The sequence below is a fragment of the Malaclemys terrapin genome, chromosome 3, assembly GCF_027887155.1.
Source record: "Malaclemys terrapin pileata isolate rMalTer1 chromosome 3, rMalTer1.hap1, whole genome shotgun sequence".
Taxonomy (NCBI): Eukaryota; Metazoa; Chordata; order Testudines; family Emydidae; genus Malaclemys; species Malaclemys terrapin.
The window spans coordinates 193,011,617-193,023,266 of NC_071507.1; the positions used below are offsets into that span (position 1 = coordinate 193,011,617).

Below are 11,650 nucleotides of genomic sequence, written 5' to 3' on the forward strand. Positions count from 1 at the left end.
GGACATTTAAGGGGGGAGAGAGGAGGAGGACCAACCAAAGGAGATGCTGAAGGAATCACCCAAGAGGCAGGAGGAGAATAAGGACAGGGTGCAGTCATGGAAGCCAAAGCAAGACACGATATTGAAAAAGAAGTTATGATCAACAGTGTCACAAGCAACTGAGAAGTCCAAGGGGATGAAGATGGAGGAAAGACCCTGATATTGGCCAGGAAAAGACTGTTGGACACCTCAGTGATTATGATTCAGTGGAGTGGAGAAGGCAGATCCTGACTGGAAAGAATCCTGAGTACAGCTGGACAAAAAGAATTTGAGGTAGCTTTTGTGAACAGCAGGATCAGGGAGTTTGAGAGTGAAAAGAAGAGAGGAAAAGGGGCAGTGATTGAAGAGGAAGGTGGAGTTAAGGGTTGGCTTTCTCAGGTTGGTGGTGATCAGATCATGCTTGAATTGTGAGGGGAAGGAGCCAGAAGAGAGGTTGAGGAGAAAAGAAAGGGAGATTGAGGGTGGGGATTAGGAGGCAGGAGAGAATGGGATCACTAGGGCAAGAAGATGGGTTTCAGGAGGAAAGTGGATAGGAAACCTGGATATCAGTGATGGGGTGAGGGAGACAGCGATGGGGAGTGGGGAGATTGTAGCATACCTTGTCTGTCTGTGCTTAAAAGAGGACAGCAAGATCTTGTGCTGGGAGGGAGAAGGGTTTATCAGGGAGTCAAATGTAAGTGACAGCTTTAATGTGGGCACCTGATACAATGACACTGTCTCACTGCGCAACTGTTTAACAAACACCAGAGCTGTGCAAATAACCGACTTTTTGGTTCCCTGACCATACTGAAAAATTGGGAAGGGGGACTGTTTTTGGTCATACAAAATATTTCATTCAATCCAAAATGAAACATTTAAAGAAAAGTTGTTTCAAATTGAAAAATCAAAACACTTTTTGTTAAGGCTGTTGATTAATCACAGTTAACTCATGCAGTTAACTAAAAAAAAATTAATTGTGATTAAAAAAATGTATGGCAATTAATTGCAGTTTTAATCGCACTGTTAAACAATAGAATACCAATTGAAATGTATTAAATATTTTGTGTTTTTCTACATTTTCATATATAATGTATTCTGTGTTCTAATTGAAATTAAAGTGTGTATATTTTTTATTACAAATATTTGCACTGTAAAAATGATAAACTAAAGAAATGGTATTTTTCAATTCACCTCATACAAGTACTGTTATGCAATCTCTTTGTCGTGAAATCGCAACTTACAAATGTAGATTTTTTTGTTTGTTACAGGACTGCACTCAAAAACAAAACAATTTAAAACTTCAGAGCCTACAGTCCTACTTCTTGTTCAGCCAATCGATAAGACAAACAAGTTTGTTTAAATTTATGGGAGTTAATTCTGCCCTCCTCTTATTTACAATGTCACCAAAAAGTGAGAACAGGTATCTGCATGGCACTTTTATAGAAGGCATTGCAAGGTATTGTGACAGACCCAGACCAGTGGGGTACAGGAGTCTGGTAGAGGGCAAATATACTGGTCACTGGATGAGTAGTTTTCTGTTCCCTGAGTGACCAGAGCAGGGGCTGCACTAGAGTAATCAGGAACCTGCTAGAACCAGTTAAGGCAGGCAAGCTAATTAGGACACCTGGAGCCAATTAAGAAGAAGCTGCTAGAATCAATTAAGGCAGGCTAATCAGGGCACCTGGATTTTAAAAAAGGAGCTCACTTCAGTTTGTGGTGTGAGTGTGAGGAGCTGGGAGCAAGAGGCGCAAGGAACTGAGAGTGAGAGGGTGAGGGTGTGCTACTGGAGGACTGAGGAGCACAAGCGGTATCAGAAACCAGGAGGAAGGTCCTGTGGTGAGAATAAGGAAGATGTTTGGAGGAGGCCCTGGAAAGTAGCCCAGGGAGTTGTAGCTGTCATGCAGCTGTTACAGGAGGCACTATAGACAGCTGCAGTCCACAGGGCCCTGGACTGGAACCCGGAGTAGAGGGCGGGCCCGGGTTCCCCCCAAACCTCCCAATTGACCTGGACTGTGGGTTCTTCCAGAGGGGAAGGTCTCTGGGCTGTTCCCCAACCCACATGGTAAATCTCTGAGGCAAGAAAATCCGCCAATAAGCGCAGGACCCACCAAGATAGAGGAGGAACTTTGTCACAGTATTTACATGCCAGATATGCTAAACATTCATATGCCCCTTCATGCTTTGGCCACCATTCCAGAGGACATGCTTCCATGCTGATGATGCTCTTTAAAAAAATAATGCATTAATTAAATTTGTGACTGAACTTCTTGGGGGAGAATTATATGTCCCCTGCTCTGTTTTACCCGCTTTCTGCCATATATTTCATGTTATAGCAGTCTCGGATGAAGACCCAGCACATGTTCATTTTAAGAACACTTTCACTGCAGATTTGACAAAATGCAAAGAAGGTACCAATGTGAGATTTCTAAAGATAGCTACAGCACTCGACCCAAGGTTTAAGAATCTGAAGTGCCTTCCAAAATTTGAGAGGGACGAGGTGTGGAGCATGCTTTCAGAAGTTGTAAAAGGGCAACAACACTCTGATGCCGAAACCACAGACCCTGAACCACCAAAAAAGAAAATCAACCTTCTGCTGGTGGCATCTGACTCAAATGATGAAGATGAAAATGAACATGCGTCGGTCTGAACTGATTTGGATTGTTATCAAGCAGAACCCATCATCAGCATGGATGCATGTCCTCTGGAATGGTGGTTGAAGCACGAAAAGATGTGAATCTTTAGCGCACGTGGCACGTAAATATCTTGCAATTCTGGTTACAACTAGGGTAACCAGACAGTAAGTGTGAAAAAGCGGGACGGGAGGTGGAGGTAATGGGAGCTATATAAGAAAAAGACCCAAAAATCGGGACTGTCTCTATAAAATTGGGACATCTGGTGACCCTAGTTACAACAGTACCATGCGAATGACTGTTCTCACTTTCAGGTGACATTGTAAACAATAAGCAGGCAGAATTATCTCCTGCAAATGTAACCAAACTTGTTTGTCTGAGCGACTGGGTGAACAAGAAGTAGGGCTGAGTGGACTTGCAGGCTCTAAAATTTTACATTGTTTTATTTTTGAATGCAGGTTTTTTGGTACATAATTCTACATTTGTAAGTTCAACTTTCATGATAAAGAGATTGCACTACAGTACTTGTCTGAGGTGAATTGAAAAATACTATTTCTTTTGTTTTTTACAGTGCAAATACTTGTAATCAAAAGTAAATATAAAGTGGGCAATGTACACTCTGTATTCTGTGTTGTAACTGAAATCAATATATTTGAAAATGCAGAAAACATCCAAAAATATTTAAATAAATGGTATTCTATTGTTTAACAGTGCGATTAATCACAATTAATTTTTTAAGCGTGTGATTAATTGCAGGGTTTTTTAATCACTTGACAGCCCTACTTTTTGTTTTTAAAATGTCAAAATGAATTTTTTTAAATTTTGTGACTGAAACAAATCAGTGAATTTGATACAAATCACGAAATGTTTTGGTCGACCCAAATATACATAATTTGGATAAAAAATAGATTTTGCAGAATTTTTTCCCACTTTAATAGATATATCAGTTAAACTCATCTTTTCACAAAACAACATAAAATTCTATTTAGGAAAGAACGCGCTGTCTGCTCTTACCTTTACTTTCAGAGTAACAGCCGTGTTAGTCTGTATCCGCAAAAAGAAGAACAGGAGTACTTGTGGCACCTTAGAGACTAACAAATTTATTAGAGCATAAGCTTTCGAAGTGGGCTGTAGTCCACGAAAGCTTATGCTCTAATAAATTTGTTAGTCTCTAAGGTGCCACAAGTACTCCTGTTCTTCTTTTTACCTTTACTTTGGGTGTGTATGAAGTGTGTGTGAAAATTCACAGGTTTGGCTGGTAGAATTAGTATGTAAATGGATGGCCCTTCCACAAACACAGGATCTACAAGCATAGAGATCTCATTAACTCTTCTAGTGCCTAAGGCTGATTAGACTGCCCTGCCTCCTGTACTATATTTAAAGTATTTGGGCCAGTCTAATTCTTGCCTTCTAAAAATAAATAACTCAGATTAAAGTTGAAACAACAACTCTAATCCAGCCCTGGGGTAAGCGGGTGCAGATCTGTTGCAATCCATGGAGTTGCTCCCACTTGCACTGGAGCTGAATTTGGTCCAGTATGTTTTAATAAAGATTTAAAGCATAATCCCCACTTTGAGGATTTAGAAGAGGGTTTTTGAAACTAAAAACACATTTCTTCCAAATGAGTCATGGTTGCAGGCCACGGTGTTGTCAGATTCCCCTCACACCTGAGTACTAAGTAATGTACTAAATGGGGCAGATTTATAATAGTCAGCTTTCTTAGTGATTGTTTCAGTCTTTCACTCCAAACGGTATATACCTGTTAACTGAATCTCCTTGGTGAACAAGAGGTTAACCTTCAGGTCCTCTTCAGTCCTCTTGAACAGATGCATAGGAAGACAGGAGGAGGAGGAGGAGGAAAATGCCTTTGGGAAGTTAGACTTCAGCACCCAGAATGAGTGGGTGAACATCAACCTGGGGAGATTCCTATTTCTCATTCTGAGCAGATTAATTAATTTTGTTAAATATTGAGGTAGAGACCTTGCTGACTGCCATTGTGTTTTTCTGTTGAGTCATCACACTATCTGACAGTACCTTTTATATTTCTAATTTTAAATCCTAACTAGCTTATCCTCTGTGTTTGGAGAGAGCCTCGCATATTTTGGCACTACCACAATCTAAATAATCAGCAAGTGTAAATTGACATAGCTCCCATTTCATTAGGCCTGTAAACCTAACTTGGACTAAGAGATTATCACCAAAACACCAATCACATCAATGGAGACACATCAGTTTATATCAGTTGGGGATTTGGCCCATGGTTGGCCTGACGGGGTCCCTTTAAAAAGTGGGAAGATCTATCCTTTTCATCCTTTATTTATTACCTTGGTATCTGAGCTATTAATAGTACTTTAGTAACAGTCTTTTTAAAGACCTAAGTAACAATTAAATGTAGCACCAGATTCTATTTTTATAAAAATCCTGGTGATTGTACATGACTGGGTTCCAATAACTTAGTTATATTGGCCTCATTTTCAGTCCAGCCTTAACAAGGCTTCCATATTGTGGTCCACGATTTTGTAGGCATTAAAAATTGTGAATACAAAATTGTATCCACAATTATTTGTGAGCATAACTGAGTTTGTGTCAGTGTGGGTCCCACGCTGGGTGTGCGGGAACCACATGCATGCAGCACTGGATTTTTCTTGGCTAGCAGTGTCCATTAGGGCTGTGCGTGCACTCTGTGCTTCATTTCCCTCTTACCGCCCATGGCCAGGTGTCCAACCCCCTAGTTCTCAGCTCAGGCTAAACTCTAAAAAATTATGAATATCTTCAGACCCACTTGTGAGCTTTGATTTTTGACTTCAATGAACTGAGTAATCATTGGACAATACAGTTCAGAGGTGCTCTGATTGACTCCAGGTCAGCAAGAGCTTACCTACCAGAGGACAGTTTCTTATCCCTTCACTCAGTGGTGCTTAACCTACAAGTGAAACCAACGATGACAGTGTGTCTATGTCCGGGGCTATTAGGCCATACATCAGTGTGCATATGTGAGATGCCACTTGCCAGACTTCTCCTGTAACCTTTATACTTGTGGCTGAGATCCGTGTATGCCCCATCCAGACATCATATGAGCAAATGCGATGAAGACTCATCACAAGCATTGCAACTGCTGGCTTGGTGGCTAGACATGAACATGAGGCGAAAGGTGACATTTTTGGTCCCCCTTCTTCCGGACAATGTTTATCATGGACACACCAGGGACAGGCTGAGGGGCCCACCTGAAACACCTCCAAATGCAAGGCACATGGACTCGGAACAAATTGAAGCTATACATGAATGTCCTGGAACTAAGGATCATCAGGCTAGCCCTGTATAACATTCTTGCCCATTCTGCAGAATTCCAAGGTACAAATTCTGACAGACAACATGTTGGCAATTCACTATGTAAACAAGCAAAGAGGTGTGTGATTATCCCCTCTGCTTGGAAGCCATTAAGTTTCAGGTCATCAGCATGAGGTGACCCCACAAGCTCTATATCTTCCAGAGATCATCAATTACCTAGCAGACTTTCTGAGCAGAATCGTGCTAACCAAACAGTAGTGGTTACTACAGAAATCCATCCTAGACCTGATATTCCATCAGTGGTGGTGGACTCCCATCAAATTTGTTCATCACAGAGGATACCACCAAGTGCTGGAACTTTTATTCCATAGGAGACATGAGCTCAGGCCCTCTACTGGATGCCTTCCTCCTTTGATTGTCTTGAACTCCTGTATGCATTCCCACCAATTCCTCTGATTCCTAGATAATATCCAAGGTCATATAGGATAAGGCCTCAGTCATCATGATAGTCCCATACTGGCCAAGACAGTTTTGATTATTAGCAGAGTCTCAGCAGCATCCTATACACCTTCCAACTTGCCTGACATAGTACCTCAGAACCATCGTCCGATATCTCACCCAGGCCCACAGTCGCTGCATCTGATGGCCGGATGTTGGCTGGCTGAGCAACACTGACAGAGACTGCTCCCTACCAGGTCAGAAAATTCTTATGCAGAGCAGGAAACGTTCCACCAGGACAACTTAATCCTCCAAATGGATAAGATTATCCATGTGCGCAACTCAGAATAATATTGAGTCAGTGGAGTCCCCGATACCAAAGATCTTAGACCACATCCTGCTCCAGAAACACCTGGGGCTAGTGTTTAACTCTCTTAAAGTCTTACCTTTCTACAGTATTGGCATGTTATGCTCCAGTACAGTCTCACTCAGTCTTCTCACAGCCTTTGGTATTCAGGGACTTTCTTCATGCTTGCTCTCCAGTCAGAGACCCAACTTCATTACGGGCTGCCGTGTCATCCTTCTAAAGCTTACGAAGACTTCTATTGAACTGCTATGGGACTACTCAATATGCCTGTCAGGCTGCCAGGAGTGGCTCCAAAGCATGAGTAACAACCTCAGGGCAGACTGTTAAGAAGCAGGGCACACCCACCAAACTGGTTGTGAGTTCTATATTTTGATTTCACCAACCTAGCATCAAGTGTGAACTCCTCAGCACTGTAACAGCCCAACCATGGAGTCCCATATAGTCACCTTGGGTAACCCAGTTTGTCTTGCATAACCTAAAAGTTTAACTTTGTGATAGATGGTCTCTTACACCAAAAATCACCATAATATTGCAGTTACTCCCAGTCCCAAAGGACCAGTCACTTTCCCAGGTCAATTACACTTTAGATCTTACAAAGACAATGCTGGTAGCCATTCCTATAATAAACTAACTAAAGAAAATAAGAGTTATTTACAAAGTTAAAGGGGGTAAACATATACACACAAGTCTTAGGTTCCAAAAGCTGATAGAAGCTTCTCTAATAAGTAAGCTTTATATGTCCTTTAGGGCTACCCCGGCCAAGCACCGGGGATCTTTTGCGTATGCTTCATAATCCTTGCCCCTCAGAGTCCAAGCAGCATAAAGATAGTTTCTTCTTGTCAGGGATTTTTATTCCCTTCCCCCAGAGTTCAAGCTGATGGGACGAGTCCACCTGCACATCTCCTCTTCATTGGTGTGGAGGGGTGCAATCAACAAAGTCTTTTCTCCTCTGATATTCTACAGTGGTTTGTCTGGGGTCTATAGGTCTTCTTTTGTTGGGCAGGAGGATACACCTGTGGCAAACCAGTATTTCATATTTGTTAACGCTTCTCTCCTGTGGTTTATAGTTTGAGTGAACACTTAAATATTACCATATAACGTGATACAGATACGATAAGTGAGATTAATGCACGCAGCAACTCATAAAGCATTTCATAAAGTCCAAAACACCAAATACATTTTTATAAACCCAATACCTAGTTTAACAATACTAACACACAGGTGAGCCAGACTGGTTTCCAGCTATGCATTTGTCAGTGGTCAGTTGAGGCCTAGGGGCCTTGGCATGAGCTGGCACCTGCTCTGCCAGCATCACAATATCACAAGACAGATATTCTCATGGCCATTACATCAGCATGGAGAGTCAGCAAGTTCCAAGTTTTTATGTCCGGATTGTTTTACACATCCTTCCAAAGGGACAAGATGGTGGTGAAATTGTACCCCAAAGTCATCCCTAAGGTGGAGTTGGAATTTCACCTGAACCAATCCATTACATTACCAGTCATCTTCTTGAAACTGCACTCAATGCCAGGAGAAAAGAAGCTCCATATTCTATATGTCTCCAGAGCCTCAATGCCAGGAGAAAAGAAGCTCCATATTCTATATGTCTCCAGAGCCTTTCTATATTACCTCAGCAGGACTAAATGTTTTGGGTTCTCTCCCCACCTCTTCTCGTCTATATCTGGTGCCTTGAAAGGTTGTCTTGTCACAGAGAATCCTTGAAGTGGATCATGCAGTGTATTTCCACCTGCTATCAGCTGGCTAGCGAGCCTCTCCCTCCGAATGTCAAGGCACTTTCCACCAGGGCACAGGCACCATCTTCCACCCACTTCAGAAACATGCTGATCTCGCAAATCTACAAGGCAGCAATGCAGCATCACCTGCTAACTTTTGTTAAGCATATGTTGTGACAAACTGGGACTGTTCTTAATGTGGTCTTTGAATGCTGAGTCGGGAGTGTTGGCTGGGAAGGCAGGGGAGTGCGGCTAGGATGGTCTGCATTGGGGGATGGGAGACTGACCTTGAGGGAGAATACCTGAGCATGTAATATGAGAACCCAGGAAGGGGTTAGAGGTCAGGTGACACCTTTGCCCGGGAAACTGAACAAAGGCTGGGGGAGGAGATGCTGGGGAGAGACAGAGTTTCAGGAACTGGGTGGTAATGGAGGGAGCCCAGATGGGCTCTGCCCCTCCCCAATGGGGCTGTGGTGCCCCTGGGACCCCAAGATGGACCTAATGGGGGGGGGTCCTGTTGTCTGTGCCTGCAAGACCTGTCTTGGACTGTGTTCCTGTCGTTTGAATAAACCTTCTGCTTTACTGGCTGGCTGAGAGTCATGGTGAATTGCAGGAAGCCGGGGGTGCAGGGCCTTGTGTCCCCCCACACTCCGTGACATATGTATTTGACCTGGCAGCCAAATCAGAGACCACGTTCAGGACAGCAGTACTTTAATCTCTGTTTGACTGATGCAGCTGAACTTCAGGGGGGGTACTGCTTGCCTATCACCTGCAGTGGGATCCATACTGACAAATACCTGAAGAAGAAAAATACTTTTCACTAACTGTTCTTTGAGATGGTGTAGTCCGTTTGCATCCCATTCCTGCTTTTCAGAGTCCTCCACCACACAGGCTTTGAACTGTGGGAGGAGTGCAGCAGCCCCCTGCCCTTTATGGCAAGAGCACAGGGAGGCCCGGGCACCATGGATGGCCCTGATGGATACTGCTAATCAAGAAACATCTGGTGTCGTGTGCATGAGGTGCTTGTGTTCCTACAGTAGGATCCACACTGCCTACAGCATCTCAAAGAATCTCAGTTATTGTAGGGCAATTAGCTGTTCTTCACTTGGACACCTTCAGAATCCATTTTTGGGAGCACTGAATCCTGATTCGTTCAAGTGACATTAATTGCTGCTGCAGTTACTTGTGCCAGAGGCCTCTGAATGTTTGTCCCAATGTCTATAGTTATTTCCACTTCTCTTTTTCAGTGGAAAGAAACCTTTGGGGAAGAATTTGAGCATAAAAGAATGTGGCATCTGAGCTGGGATTATTACCTTTTAAGAGGACAGTGAATGTGAGTTACTGTACGTGGTGTGATAAGAAATGGCCCAGCTTTGTGTGTGCACTGCACCACAGAGCTCTTTGCAGCTGACAGTGACCAATGTGCCCCTCAGTGCTGGTTGGCAGCATTGACGTCAGCCCATAGCTGAGAAATTAGCTGCAGCCTGCAGGGAAAATAGGCAAAGCAAAACCATATAATTTCTCCATACAGCATGACCAAGCTGTTTCTCTTTTTACATTTTAGCTTCTCAACAAGCCCCATAGTGCTTTACTCAATCTGGATCCAGGAAAAAGATTTCCAAAAATAGAGACGTTTAATGTCAGCATTAATGGGATCACAGCAATAAAATATCTCTTCCAGCAAGAAGCCTAATTTACAGGAGCTATTCACTGTCTTGATTGTAAAGTTGCCTCCCATCTCCAGATAAAAATGCACCCTGTCCTCTAATCCCAGGCCTATAAAACTCACTGGGATGAACAGCAAACCAGCACGAACACCATGCTTTCCTTGTAGCAGGTGCAGAGTTACCTGGAGTGATAGGGGCCCTGCAACCTTTTATTCAAAAAGGTGTGTGTAATAAAGAATCCTGTGAATGAAGATTTTTGGGATCAGGCTCAGTAATTTATAAAACCTGGCAAGGGACCATCTTTTGGTTCTGTTTATATAGCCCCTAGTACAATGACGTCTTGGTTCATGACTAGGACTACTAGGCACAATACAAATAAGTAGTAATAATCATTTAGTCTATAGCAAATAGGATTTGGGAGTTCCATCTTACCTAGCTATATGGTGCCTTGCTCTCCTCCTAGAGGATTTACAGTAAATTTGCATTGGCCGCTCTTAACTCAAAGCAGTCATATAAAGCATAGTTTGTCAAAGACACAGTAGTGTTTGCCAGTAGCCGATCATGGTGTTCGTCAGAGTCTTAATAAGCCAATTTGTCAAACTTAAATAAAGTGCACTGGTGCTTGCAGGCATAAAAGATGGAAATGACCTATTCCAATAGGTCATCTAGTCTGCCCCTGCAAGGCCAGGATTGTTCCCTACAACACATTTTCTAGTGCTTTCTCCAGTTGAGTTTCAACTGCCAAGCCATGAGACTAACCCCGGCTTCCTAGGGGAGACCAGGCCAGTGTCTCTCAGATCTCAACGTTGGAAATGTTTCCTGTTATCCTTCTTAAATTTACTTTTTCTTAATTCCATCCCATTATTCTTAGCTACAGCCCCATGTACCACACTGAACAGAGGCAGCATTGTTCAGGAGATGGTGCACAGGACTTGGAGCTAGGAAATACTGAGTTCTGACCCTAACTCTTATTCTGGGGCTGTGGGCAAGTCATTTCACTTCCTTTCCCCATTTCCACCTCCACAACACTGACCTCCTTCACCGGGGAACTTGGAGGGTTAAGTAATGAATGTGCACAGAGCACTTAGAAAATCCAGAGTGCTGCATAAGTGTCTAACCCATTGCTGAGTGTGGGACAGGTCCTGCTCCATGCCCGATCTGCAGAGGATATGAGTGTGTTACAGCGACTGCTAAAGAGCACTGGCTCAGGCTAGAGCTGCTCATGCTTTTAGCTCTACAGGGCTCTGGTTCAATCCCCTACGTGTCCGCCAAAATGACGACTGTCATAAGTGCTAAGTAGATGCTGTGCCTACATTCAATGGTGAAGGGTATTTAGAGATGTTTATAGCTGGAACTGTTATCAGTGATAAACAAATCCTCTCCCGCACAGTCTACCGCTACAGTAGCTAGAGAAATTAGAGATGGGACCAAGCTGCAGTGTGAGTACCTGGATCTGAATGATCCCAGAGTCGAAGGAAGTTTGGGCCTGGGGTGCTGAGGTTTGGCCCA

The 11,650-nt window shown here is 43.2% G+C and overlaps 1 protein-coding gene across 1 annotated transcript in view; it reads left to right on the top strand.

The window, feature by feature from the left end:
- The window catches only part of RCAN2 (regulator of calcineurin 2), a 167,834-nt gene that overhangs the window by 147,751 nt on the left and 8,433 nt on the right, over positions 1-11,650 (top strand). The gene's annotated exons all lie outside the window — the stretch shown is intronic.